Raw genomic sequence first — 16,112 nt, forward strand, 5'->3', positions numbered from 1 at the left:
GTAGTTATTTTTAGCCCATTCGTCATACCGTTTTTAGACACTGAGCATTTCTATTCGCTTCGATTTTAAAACACGGCGCTCGCCTGACCCGAAGCCCTCTATCTGCCTTCGAGCAGGGTACTAAATTCACTTTACCGTTGCCAAATTGATCCAACCGAGTTTCTTCTCAACTCAACGTGGTTTTGTTGTACAGAAGGTAAGATAGATAGTGTCAAATCCTTGCAATGAGATACAATATTGCACCAGGTCGGTACAGTAGCAAACATGATCATGTTTTTAGTAGAGAATCTACTATTTTGAATCGGAATGTATTACTGTTATTTAGCCTATTGCTGTCAACTCTAGCTTGGTCTGAACTTAATTGTATTTTATCACAGTTCAAAAGTGACTTCCATGTTTTCATTCATAGCCCACCTGTATCTTGCCACTTGCTTTTTTATGTAAGAGGCTGTTTATTACATGATACAAAATGTTGTACTTAATAATAACCTAACTGAATTCATATTGCACATACTTCACATTAATCTGCATGAGCATAAACTACCCGATATTGTCCCCCTTATTGTTTTACGCCGGTAGACAGATAAAATGCCATGCGCATTGATTCTGTCTCCAAGCAGTACCACAGCCAGACTATAAATAGACCAATGCCCACATGTATGATCTCACCACCAGACGTGACTGAAGTAACAATGAGTTAGCTGCCTGCAACAGTATCATCTCTGCTATTATCTCCACAGATAGATAGACATGGTGTTAAGCAGCTGACTTAAAAAGTGGTTGTTTAAATGCATTTACATAAGGTTTATATGGCCGGCTATGTCAGTAGAGGCTGCTGAGGGGTGGAATGGCATTAAATCCCTGGAAACTATGTGTTTGATGTATTTGATACCATTCCAATACCATTCTGCTCCAGTCATTACCACAAGCCTTTCCTCCCCAATTAAGGTGCCACCCACCTCATGTGGTGTGTGTGTGTGTGTGTGTGTACGTGTGTGTATGTGTATATGTGTGTGTGTGTGTGTGTGTGTGTGTGTGTGTGTGTGTGTGTGTGTGTGTGTGTGTGTGTGTGTGTGTGTGTGTGTGTCTGTGTTGTTTTACAATACACGCTATCAGTATATTTGTATTATCCCTTATCTAGATTGTTCACCTGTTGGTTACAGGGATGGTCCATTCTCATCAGCATCATAATATCTGTGGATCTCTTGTTCTACAGTCAGCTTCTCTAGTCAAACAGCCAAAGAGCAAAGACAGGACAACAGCACAGAAGAAAAAATCAGCACAGTTATAAACCCACCACGGTCATCCTGGCTGATCGCCTACGAGCGTTACGTCTCACAGACAACCATACGACCAACAGATCCAGCTAGTGGTAAGTGACATCCCTCCCATTCCCCCTACACAATAACATGTATCTTAAGATACAAAAACAGGATGTCAACATTGATTCCTTGCAATTTTAAAATATTTTTTCAGATTTGACTATAAATCCAAGAGTGGACAGCTCAATGAAATATCAATCAGCATTGGCTGTAGGGATGTTGTGATATTGGTGAAAGGGCATATTTGACTGTCTTGTTGACCCCAGTGTTTGAGTTGCCAAGTTTCCTATGGTAACTTATTGCAGACATGCTGCTAGATGGCTTTGATTCAATTTTTGAGTAAATTTCAGGTTTTATGAAGCTATTGTATCTGCCAATGTTCTGTCTCGAGGTGTCAGATGTTGACAAAAGCCAACTGTTATTTCGGCGTGGTAATGAGAACACACAGGAAGTGGGGGCTTGCCAGTATTCACTTGACATTTTCAACTGTAACAAGAACAAAATGCTCATGTGTTTTGATATGAAAGCCCTTCTCAGACCACGTGCAAACGACCCTTCAGTCTTTTCTCCACCTCATAATGTTGATGATATTTTTACATCAGACTTTTTCTTGGCAGTGCGAGGGCTCACAGATGTCCACTCTGTGCTGTTCAGATGGCTTGAGGGGGCAGGTACCATCTGAGCTGTGTCATGGATGGACCGAGTCATTTTAACAGCTCCATGCACTTACAGTAGGTTTGACACAGTGCATCCTGATTGGCACCCTTTTCCCTATATAGTGCACTGCATTTGACAGAGCTAATAGAATAGGATGCCATTTGGGATGCAACCTCAGTTTCATGGTACCAAAATGTTGCTTAGATTAAAACATTTTTTGGGATTAAATACAGAGGGACGAAACACGTTGATTTGACAGGTATTGTTAGTCACTTGTAGATTATGATAATGTACGTCCGTAGAGGTGTGGCCATATTACTAAGCACATTGGCAAGTCAGATCCAATGAGGCACAGCACAGTACGTGCTGCTAGTCAACACACACTGACAACACATTCATGTCTAGTTGGATATTTAACTTGTCGGTCCAATTCTGCGATAACACTGTGAATGCAAAGTGAATGTAATGTAATGTGTTTACTGAGTTTGATGATAATTGTTTATTGTTTTGACACATTGTACACAGGAAAGAATAATGCCTGTGAATGTGTTCATTCAACCAGTTAGAACAGCACTTGTTGAACATGGGCCCTGGTAAAAAAAGTAGTGCACTGTCGAGTGCATAGAGTGCCATTTAGGACGTAGATATTGTTTCAAATGGGACTTGTTACAGTAAAGAGAAGTGTGTATTGCCTTGTAGTTTAGAGGGAATTGAAACTAAAGGCCTGTTGTTGAATGACTTGGTCATCATAGTTTCTGTTCCACAAACACTCCTTTGATATAGTAGATGTCTCCATAGCAGGTTTGATTTGATGCCTTGTTAAACAGTGTGTCTGGCTGTGTTTTCCCTCACATCTTACTGAAACCTGACCTGTAATGTAGTGAGGGACATGTAAGGGAACTGAAAGAAGAAATGCTGAACATTTTGTTCTTTTTATTATTCTCCTATTGATATGAAATGGCCTTTGGGAGCCCCCTTGTTGGCCTTTTCACCAGACTAATGACAGTTTTAAAGTGATGTGAGAGTGTAGGGTTTGAGAGTACTGAGGTTCACAACAGTGATGTGTCCAAAATGGCACCCTATTCCCCCCAGGGCTCTTGTCAAAAGTAGTTGCACTATATAGGGAATAGGGTGCCATTTGGGATGGAGGAAGAGGAAGTATGTATGATGACGCTGGTCAGAGGAATGATATACAGCACAGTAGTCAACAGTCATGTGCTTTATAACATGACTGTGTGAAAAATAACATTACTAATCGAAAAATGGGAAAATTGGGAGCAAAAAAAACAGATCATATTTTGCTATGTAATTATTGCCCGTATGCGAACCGAAATGAGAAGCTCTGACGTTAGTCATATTTCACACATTGAATTTCACACATTGAAAATGTGTGCCGTCAATTTAACCAGCATTTTCACCAACAGTAATCAGTTTTAACTTGACAAATTGAAATGCATCATAGAATCAGTTTCAACAACATAAAGCAGTTAACCTTATTACTGTAAGTTTCATACGTACAGTAGATATATAGGCAGTAACAATATAAATAATGCAATTTTTGACTAATAGAATGTGTTTATGGTCAATCAATATCCTACTATACATCAGACAGTTACTATACATCAGAGAGTTACTATACATCATACAGTTACTATACATCAGACAGTTACTATACATCAGACAGTTCAGTTACTATACATCAGACAGTACAGTTACTATACATCAGACAGTACAGTTACTATACATCAGACAGTTACTATTCATCAGACAGTACAGTTACTATACATCATACAGTTACTATACATCATACAGTTACTATACATCATACAGTTACTATACATCATACAGTTACTATACATCATACAGTTACTATACATCAGACAGTTACTATACATCATACAGTTACTATACATCAGACAGTTACTATACATCAGACAGTTCAGTTACTATACATCAGACAGTACAGTTACTATACATCAGACAGTACAGTTACTATACATCAGACAGTTACTATTCATCAGACAGTACAGTTACTATACATCATACAGTTACTATACATCAGACAGTTACTATACATCATACAGTTACTATACATCAGACAGTTACTATACATCAGACAGTACAGTTACTATACATCAGACAGTTACTATTCATCAGACAGTACAGTTACTATACATCATACAGTTACTATACATCATACAGTTACTATACATCATACAGTTACTATACATCATACAGTACAGTTACTATACATCAGACAGTACAGTTACTATACATCATACAGTTACTATACATCAGACAGTTACTATACATCAGACAGTTACTATACATCATACAGTTACTATACATCAGACAGTTACTATACATCAGACAGTTCAGTTACTATACATCAGACAGTACAGTTACTATACATCAGACAGTACAGTTACTATACATCATACAGTTACTATACATCAGACAGTTACTATACATCATACAGTTACTATACATCATACAGTTACTATACATCAGACAGTTAATATACATCATACAGTTACTATACATCATACAGTTACTATACATCATACAGTTACTATACATCATACAGTTACTATACATCATACAGTTACTATACATCATACAGTTACTATTCATCATACAGTTACTATACATCATACAGTTACTATACATCATACAGTTACTATACATCATACAGTTACTATACATCATACAGTTACTATACATCAGACAGTTAATATACATCATACAGTTACTATACATCAGGCAGTACAGTTACTATACATCATACAGTTACTATACATCAGACAGTTAATATACATCATACAGTTACTATTCATCATACAGTTACTATTCATCATACAGTTACTATACATCATACAGTTACTATACATCATACAGTTACTATACATCATACAGTTACTATACATCATACAGTTACTATACATCAGACAGTTACTATTCATCAGACAGTTACTATACATCATACAGTTACTATACATCATACAGTTACTATACATCATACAGTTACTATTCATCAGACAGTTACTATACATCAGACAGTTAATATACATCATACAGTTACTATACATCAGACAGTACAGTTACTATACATCAGACAGTTAATATACATCAGACAGTTACTATACATCAGACAGTTCAGTTACTATACATCAGACAGTACAGTTACTATACATCAGACAGTACAGTTACTATACATCATACAGTTACTATACATCAGACAGTTACTATACATCATACAGTTACTATACATCATACAGTTACTATACATCAGACAGTTAATATACATCATACAGTTACTATACATCATACAGTTACTATTCATCATACAGTTACTATTCATCATACAGTTACTATACATCATACAGTTACTATACATCATACAGTTACTATACATCATACAGTTACTATACATCATACAGTTACTATACATCAGACAGTTAATATACATCATACAGTTACTATACATCAGGCAGTACAGTTACTATACATCATACAGTTACTATACATCAGACAGTTAATATACATCATACAGTTACTATTCATCATACAGTTACTATTCATCATACAGTTACTATACATCATACAGTTACTATACATCATACAGTTACTATACATCATACAGTTACTATACATCATACAGTTACTATACATCATACAGTTAATATACATCATACAGTTACTATACATCATACAGTTAATATACATCATACAGTTACTATACATCAGACAGTACAGTTACTATACATCAGACAGTACAGTTACTATACATCAGACAGTTACTATACATCAGACAGTACAGTTACTATACATCAGACAGTACAGTTACTATACATCAGACAGTTACTATACATCAGACAGTTACTATACATCAGACAGTTACTATACATCAGACAGTACAGTTACTATACATCAGACAGTACAGTTACTATACATCATACAGTTACTATACATCATACAGTTACTATACATCAGACAGTACAGTTACTATACATCAGACAGTACAGTTACTATACACCAGACAGTACAGTTACTATACATCATACAGTTACTATACATCATACAGTTACTATACATCAGACAGTACAGTTACTATACATCAGACAGTACAGTTACTATACATCAGACAGTTACTATACATCAGACAGTACAGTTACTATACATCAGACAGTTACTATTCATCATACAGTTACTATACATCAGACAGTTACTATTCATCATACAGTTACTATACATCATACAGTTAGTATACATCATACAGTTACTATTCATCATAAAGTTACTATACATCAGACAGTTACTATACATCAGACAGTTGCTATACATCATACAGTTACTATACATCAGACAGTTACTATACATCAGACAGTTACTATACATCATACAGTTACTATTCATCATACAGTTACTATTCATCATAAAGTTACTATACATCAGACAGTTACTATACATCAGACAGTTGCTATACATCAGACAGTTACTATACATCATACAGTTACTATACATCATACAGTTACTATTCATCATACAGTTACTATTCATCATAAAGTTACTATACATCAGACAGTTACTATACATCAGACAGTTGCTATACATCACACAGTTACTATTCATCATAAAGTTACTATACATCAGACAGTACAGTTACTATACATCACACAGTTACTATTCATCATAAAGTTACTATACATCAGACAGTTACTATACATCATACAGTACAGTTACTATACATCAGACAGTACAGTTACTATACATCAGACAGTTACAATACATCAGACAGTACAGTTACTATACATCAGACAGTTACTGTACATCAGACAGTACAGTTACTATACATCACACAGTTACTATTCATCATACAGTTACTATACATCAGACAGTTACTATACATCAGACAGTTACTATACATCAGACAGTACAGTTCCTATACATCAGACAGTACAGTTACTATACATCAGACAGTTACAATACATCAGACAGTACAGTTACTATACATCATACAGTTACTATACATCACACAGTTACTATTCATCATACAGTTACTATACATCACACAGTTACTATTCATCATACAGTACAGTTACTATACATCAGACAGTTACTATACATCAGACAGTACAGTTACTATACATCAGACAGTTACAATACATCAGACAGTACAGTTACTATACATCAGACAGTACAGTTACTATACATCAGACAGTACAGTTACTATACATCAGACAGTTACTATACATCAGACAGTACAGTTACTATACATCAGACAGTTACTATACATCAGACAGTACAGTTACTATACATCAGACAGTTACAATACATCAGACAGTACAGTTACTATACATCATACAGTTACTATACATCAGACAGTACAGTTACTATACATCAGACAGTTACTGTACATCAGACAGTACAGTTACTATACATCACACAGTTACTATTCATCATACAGTACAGTTACTATACATCAGACAGTTACTATACATCAGACAGTACAGTTACTATACATCATACAGTTACTATACATCATACAGTTACTATACATCAGACAGTACAGTTACTATACATCACACAGTTACTATTCATCATACAGTTACTATACATCAGACAGTTACTATACATCAGACAGTTACTATACATCAGACAGTACAGTTCCTATACATCAGACAGTACAGTTACTATACATCAGACAGTTACAATACATCAGACAGTACAGTTACTATACATCAGACAGTTACTGTACATCAGACAGTACAGTTACTATACATCACACAGTTACTATTCATCATACAGTACAGTTACTGTACATCAGACAGTTACTATACATCAGACAGTTACTATACATCAGACAGTTACTATACGTCAGACAGTTACTATACATCATACAGTTACTATACATCAGACAGTTACTATACATCAGACAGTTACTATACATCAGAGAGTTACTATACATCAGACAGTTACTATACATCAGACAGTTACTATACATCAGACAGTTACTATACATCAGACAGTACAGTTACTATACATCAGACAGTTACTATACATCAGACAGTTACTATTCATCATACAGTTACTATACATCAGACAGTTACTATACATCAGGCAGTACAGTTACTATACATCAGGCAGTACAGTTACTATACATCAGACAGTTACTATACATTAGACAGTTACTATACATCAGACAGTTACTATACATCAGACAGTTACTATTCATCATACAGTTACTATACATCAGACAGTTACTATACATCAGGCAGTACAGTTACTATACATCAGGCAGTACAGTTACTATACATCAGACAGTACAGTTACTATACATCATACAGTTACTATACATCAGACAGTTACTATACATTAGACAGTTACTATACATCAGACAGTTACTATACATCAGACAGTTACAATACATCATACAGTTACTATACATCATACAGTTACTATACATCAGGCAGTACAGTTACTATACATCAGGCAGTACAGTTACTATACATCAGACAGTTACTATACATTAGACAGTTACTATACATCAGACAGTTACTATACATCAGACAGTTACTATTCATCATACAGTTACTATACATCAGACAGTTACTATACATCAGGCAGTACAGTTACTATACATCAGGCAGTACAGTTACTATACATCAGACTGTTACTATACATTAGACAGTTACTATACATCAGACAGTTACTATACATCAGACAGTTACTGTACATCAGACAGTTACTATACATCATACAGTTACTATACATCAGGCAGTACAGATACTATACATCATACAGTACAGTTACTATACATCATACAGTTACTATACATCAGACAGTTCAGTTACTATACATCAGACAGTACAGTTACTATATTTCAGACAGTTACTATACATCAGACAGTTAATATACATCAGACAGTTACTATACATCATACAGTTACTATACATCAGACAGTACAGTTACTATACATCAGACAGTACAGTTAATATACATCAGACAGTTACTATACATCAGACAGTTAATATACATCAGACAGTTACTATACATCATACAGTTACTATACATCATACAGTTACTATCCATCAGACAGTACAGTTACTATACATCAGACAGTTAATATACATCAGACAGTTACTATACATCATACAGTTACTATACATCAGACAGTACAGTTACTATACATCAGACAGTTACTATACATCAGACAGTTACTATACATCAGACAGTACAGTTAATATACATCAGACAGTTACTGTACATCAGACAGTTACTATACATCAGACAGTTACTATACATCAGACAGTTCAGTTAATATACATCAGACAGTTACTATACATCATACAGTTACTATACATCAGACAGTACAGTTACTATACATCAGACAGTACAGTTAATATACATCAGACAGTTACTGTACATCAGACAGTTACTATACATCAGACAGTTACTATACATCAGACAGTTCAGTTACTGTACATCAGACAGTTACTGTACATCATACAGTTACTATACATCAGACAGTTACAATACATCAGACAGTTACTATACATCAGACAGTTACTATACATCAGACAGTTCAGTTACTATACATCAGACAGTTACTATACATCAGACAGTTACTATACATCAGACAGTACAGTTACTATACATCAGACAGTTACTATACATCAGACAGTTCAGTTACTATACATCAGACAGTTACTATACATCAGACAGTTACTATACATCAGACAGTTCAGTTACTATACATCAGACAGTTACTATACATCAGACAGTTCAGTTACTATACATCAGACAGTACAGTTACTATACATCAGACAGTTACTATACATCAGACAGTTCAGTTACTATACATCAGACAGTACAGTTACTATACATCAGACAGTTACTATACATCATACAGTTACTATACATCAGACAGTTACTATACATCAGACAGTTCAGTTACTATACATCAGACAGTACAGTTACTATACATCAGACAGTTACTATACATCAGACAGTTCAGTTACTATACATCAGACAGTACAGTTACTATACATCAGACAGTTACTATACATCAGACAGTATAGTTACTATACATCACACAGTTGCTATACATCAGACAGCACAGTTACTATACATCAGACAGTACAGTTACTATACATCAGACAGTTACTATACATCAGACAGTATAGTTACTATACATCACACAGTTCAGTTACTATACATCAGACAGTACAGTTACTATACATCAGACAGTTACTATACATCATACAGTTACTATACATCAGACAGTTACTATACATCAGACAGTTCAGTTACTATACATCAGACAGTACAGTTACTATACATCAGACAGTTACTATACATCAGACAGTTCAGTTACTATACATCAGACAGTACAGTTACTATACATCAGACAGTTACTATACATCAGACAGTACAGTTACTATACATCAGACAGTTACTATACATCAGAGAGTACAGTTGCTATACATCCCACAGTTACTATACATCAGACAGTACAGTTACTATACATCAGACAGTTACTATACATCAGACAGTATAGTTACTGTACATCAGACAGTTGCTATACATCAGACAGTACAGTTGCTGTACATCAGACAGTACAGTTGCTATATATCAGACAGTTACTATACATCAGACAGTACAGTTGTTGTACATCAGACAGTTACTATACATCAGACAGTACAGTTACTATACATCAGACAGTACAGTTACTATACATCAGACAGTTACTATACATCAGACAGTACAGTTGCTATACATCAGACAGTTACTATACATCAGACAGTACAGTTGCTATACATCAGACAGTTACTATACATCAGACAGTACAGTTGCTATACATCAGACAGTTACTATACATCAGACAGTACAGTTGCTATACATCAGACAGTTACTATACATCAGACAGTACAGTTGCTATACATCAGACAGTTACTATACATCAGACAGTACAGTTACTATACATCAGACAGTACAGTTGCTATACATCAGACAGTTATTATACATCAGACAGTACAGTTGCTATACATCAGACAGTTACTATACATCAGACAGTACAGTTACTGTACATCAGACAGTACAGTTACTGTACATCAGACAGTACAGTTACTATACATCAGACAGTTACTATACATCAGACAGTACAGTTGCTATACATCAGACAGTTACTATACATCAGACAGTACAGTTGCTATACATCAGACAGTTACTATACATCAGACAGTACAGTTGCTATACATCAGACAGTTACTATACATCAGACAGTACAGTTACTATACATCAGACAGTACAGTTGCTATACATCAGACAGTTACTATACATCAGACAGTACAGTTGCTATACATCAGACAGTTACTATACATCAGACAGTACAGTTACTATACATCAGACAGTACAGTTGCTATACATCAGACAGTTACTATACATCAGACAGTTGCTATACATCAGACAGTTACTATACATCAGACAGTACAGTTACTATACATCAGACAGTACAGTTACTATACATCAGACAGTACAGTTACTATACATCAGACAGTACAGTTGCTATACATCAGACAGTTACTATACATCAGACAGTACAGTTGCTATACATCAGACAGTTACTATACATCAGACAGTACAGTTGCTATACATCAGACAGTTACTATACATCAGACAGTTGCTATACATCAGACAGTTACTATACATCAGACAGTACAGTTACTATACATCAGACAGTACAGTTGCTATACATCAGACAGTTACTATACATCAGACAGTTGCTATACATCAGACAGTTACTATACATCAGACAGTACAGTTACTATACATCAGACAGTTACTATACATCAGACAGTTACTATACATCAGACAGTACAGTTGCTATACATCAGACAGTTACTATACATCAGACAGTACAGTTACTATACATCAGACAGTACAGTTACTGTACATCAGACAGTACAGTTACTGTACATCAGACAGTACAGTTACTATACATCAGACAGTTACTATACATCAGACAGTACAGTTGCTATACATCAGACAGTTACTATACATCAGACAGTATAGTTACTGTACATCAGACAGTACAGTTACTATACATCAGACAGTTACTATACATCAGACAGTACAGTTGCTATACATCAGACAGTTACTATACATCAGAGAGTACAGTTACTGTACATCAGACAGTACAGTTGCTATACATCAGACAGTTACTGTACATCAGACAGTACAGTTACTATACATCAGACAGTACAGTTACTATACATCAGACAGTACAGTTGCTATACATCAGACAGTTACTATACATCAGACAGTACAGTTACTATACATCAGACAGTACAGTTGCTATACATCAGACAGTACAGTTACTATACATCAGACAGTTGCTATACATCAGACAGTACAGTTACTGTACATCAGACAGTACAGTTGCTATACATCAGACAGTACAGTTGCTATACATCAGACAGTTACTATACATCAGACAGTACAGTTACTATACATCAGACAGTACAGTTGCTATACATCAGACAGTTACTATACATCAGACAGTACAGTTGCTATACATCAGACAGTTACTATACATCAGACAGTACAGTTACTATACATCAGACAGCACAGTTGCTATACATCAGACAGTTACTATACATCAGACAGTTACTATACATCAGACAGTTACTATACATCAGACAGTACAGTTACTATACATCAGACAGTACAGTTGCTATACATCAGACAGTTACTATACATCAGACAGTACAGTTGCTATACATCAGACAGTAGGGAGACTATATGTGTACGTTATACTGTATATTGTAGTACATTGTTGTCATTTGGGAATAGAGAATTCTATAGAGGGCAATTGAAAGGCTTGTAGGCTGTGGTAGTTGTTCTGTTTAATTCCGAGATGAATCCTCAGCATGCCATTAGGTTACCAGGCAACAGTGTGCTCTTCTGTCAAATGCTTCTTGTATTTATTTATTTACCTACTTAGCATTTAGTTATGAGGGCAGGAAGTAAATGGTTTCATGCCTGTCTGGCAATAAACAAGAATATTAGCTATATGCCAACAAATCACTTGATAAACTGTGTCATGCGCTTATGATAAAATATAATGTAGTTTTCCATTCAAGCTATGTACTTTTCACAGTATCTCCTCAGAAATGATTGAGGCTGAAAACATCTCTCCATAACTTTTCATAAATGCACGTTTTATACAGCACATTTCACCTACTTTGCAGTACAAAGCTGACTAGTTGGCAAGTGTCTTTTTCAATCTCTCCCTGACCCAGTCTGTAATACCTACATGTTTCAAGGAGACCACCATAGTCCCTGTACCCAAGAACGCCAAGGTAACCTGTCTAAATGACTATCGCCCCGTAGAAATCACATCTGTAGCCATGAAATGCTTTGAAAGGCTGGTCATGGCTCAGATCAACACCCATCCCTGACACCCTGGACCCATTCTAATTCACATACTGCCCCAACAGATTCATAGATGACGCAATCCCCCCCCTCCCCCCCCCCCCACACACACACGGACACTATTTTTCCTACCTAAATGTACATATTACAGATGCAGGATCTTCATTTATTTGATCACCTACTTTACCTGCAAAACAGTGTGATACATGATAGTAATAGCTTTCCTATAATGAGTAAGTTATGTATACACTATGGTATATATGCTGTTTAGAGGGATTTGGGATTGTTGATATGTAGTTCTTGGCAGGGCCAGATTGGTACTGTTGATATGTAGTGCTTGGCAGGGCCAGATTGGGACTGTTATATGTAGTGCTTGGCAGAGCCAGATTGGGACAGTTAATGTGTAGTGCTCGGCAGGGCCAGATTGGGACTGTTGATATGTAGTTCTTGGCAGGGACAGATTGGGACTATTGATATGTTGTCCTTGGCAGGGCCAGATTGTGACTGTTGATATGTAGTTCTTGGCAGGGACAGATTGGGACTGTTGATATGTAGTTCTTGGCAGGGACAGATTGGGACTGTTGATATGTTGTCCTTGGCAGGGCCAGATTGGGACTGTTGATATGTAGTTCTTGGCAGGGACAGATTGGGACTATTGATATGTAGTTCTTGGCAGGGCCAGATTGGGACTGTTGATATGTAGTTATTGGCAGGGACAGATTGGGACTATTGATATGTAGTGCTGGGCAGGGCCAGATTGGGACTGTTGATATGTAGTGCTGGGCAGGGCAAGATTGGGACAGTTAATGTGTAGTGCTTGGCAGGGCCAGATTGGGACACTTAATATGTACTGTATTGCCAGATTGGGAAGAAGTGGAGACAGACAGAGGCTCAGAGAAAGGAGGAAGGCTGAGAGGTGAGAGACAGGTTTATAGTGCATGGCCTCAGAGGTTTGGGGTTGCATCTCAAATGGCACCCTGTTCCCTATTTAGTGGACTACTTTTGACCATGGCTGAAATCAGTTCTGGTCAAAAGTAGTGCACTATATCAGGAATAGGGTGCCATTTGGGACGTATCCTCTTGGGCTGTCTATATTTGGCTTTTATGCTCTGATGTGTTCTGATTACATTTTGTCTGTCTGAGGGATGTCAGCATCCCTCCTATCTTGCTACAGTATAATGTTAGCAGGGGATAACAGAGAAATGAACGGCTGTTTTCAGAGCATGAAAAATGCAGCTGGGTCAAGTGGGCGAGGGTCCTGAGTATATTCATCTACTGTATGTGTGTGTGTGCGCAAGTGTGTGTGTTTGTGTATGCATTATGTGTGTGTGTGAGGTTAAACAGAGGCATGTGGTGTGGAGCGCTGGAGTCTATCTCAGTGTGTTGTCATGATAGGAACACCAGAGACGTGGTGTGGAGCGCTGGAGTCTATCTCAGTGTGTTATCATGATAGGAACACCAGAGACGTGGTGTGGAGCGCTAGAGTCTATCTCAGTGTGTTATCATGATAGGAACACCAGAGACATGGTGTGGAGCGCTGGAGTCTATCTCAGTGTGTTGTCATGATAGGAACACCAGAGACATGGTGTGGAGCGCTGGAGTCTATCTCAGTGTGTTATCATGATAGGAACACCAGAGACGTGGTGTGGAGCGCTGGAGTCTATCTCAGTGTGTTGTCATGATAGGAACACCAGAGACGTGGTGTGGAGCGCTGGAGTCTATCTCAGTGTGTTGTCATGATAGGAACACCAGAGATGTGGTGTGGAGCGCTGGAGTCTATCTCAGTGTGTTGTCATGATAGGAACACCAGAGACGTGGTGTGGAGCGCTGGAGTCTATCTCAGTGTGTTGTCATGATAGGAACACCAGAGACATGGTGTGGAGCGCTGGAGTCTATCTCAGTGTGTTGTCATGATAGGAACACCAGAGACATGGTGTGGAGCGCTGGAGTCTATCTCAGTGTGTTATCATGATAGGAACACCAGAGACGTGGTGTGGAGCGCTGGAGTCTATCTCAGTGTGTTGTCATGATAGGAACACCAGAGACATGGTGTGGAGCGCTGGAGTCTATCTCAGTGTGTTATCATGATAGGAACACCAGAGACGTGGTGTGGAGCGCTGGAGTCTATCTCAGTGTGTTGTCATAATAGGAACACCAGAGATGTGGTGTGGAGCGCTGGAGTCTATCTCAGTGTGTTGTCATGATAGGAACACCAGAGACGTGGTGTGGAGCGCTGGAGTCTATCTCAGTGTGTTATCATGATAGGAACACCAGAGATGTGGTGTGGAGCGCTGGAGTCTATCTCAGTGTGTTATCATGATAGGAACACCAGAGATGTGGTGTGGAGCGCTGGAGTCTATCTCAGTGTGTTATCATGATAGGAACACCAGAGACGTGGTGTGGAGCGCTGGAGTCTATCTCAGTGTGTTGTCATAATAGGAACACCAGAGATGTGGTGTGGAGCGCTGGAGTCTATCTCAGTGTGTTGTCATGATAGGAACACCAGAGACGTGGTGTGGAGCGCTGGAGTCTATCTCAGTGTGTTATCATGATAGGAACACCAGAGATGTGGTGTGGAGCGCTGGAGTCTATCTCAGTGTGTTATCATGATAGGAACACCAGAGATGTGGTGTGGAGCGCTGGAGTCTATCTCAGTGTGTTGTCATGATAGGAACACCAGAGACGTGGTGTGGAGCG

At 37.4% G+C, this 16,112-nt stretch overlaps 1 protein-coding gene across 3 annotated transcripts in view; it reads left to right on the forward strand.

Annotated features, from left to right (window-relative positions):
- Positions 1-16,112, forward strand: part of LOC110514591 (histone deacetylase 9-B-like) — a 112,023-nt gene continuing 95,911 nt past the window's right edge. For 2 of the 3 annotated variants that reach the window (XM_090187610.1, XM_090187616.1), the window contains exons 1-2: positions 36-196; positions 1,164-1,372. The gene's annotated coding sequence lies outside the window, so the exon portion shown is untranslated. Of the gene's footprint in view, positions 197-1,163; positions 1,373-16,112 lie in introns of all 3 variants that reach the window. The other variant, XM_090187605.1, reaches the window with a different exon arrangement.

This window comes from Oncorhynchus mykiss, chromosome 2, assembly GCF_057628025.1.
Source record: "Oncorhynchus mykiss isolate SJ-2025 chromosome 2, ASM5762802v1, whole genome shotgun sequence".
NCBI classification, from domain to species: domain Eukaryota; kingdom Metazoa; phylum Chordata; class Actinopteri; order Salmoniformes; family Salmonidae; genus Oncorhynchus; species Oncorhynchus mykiss.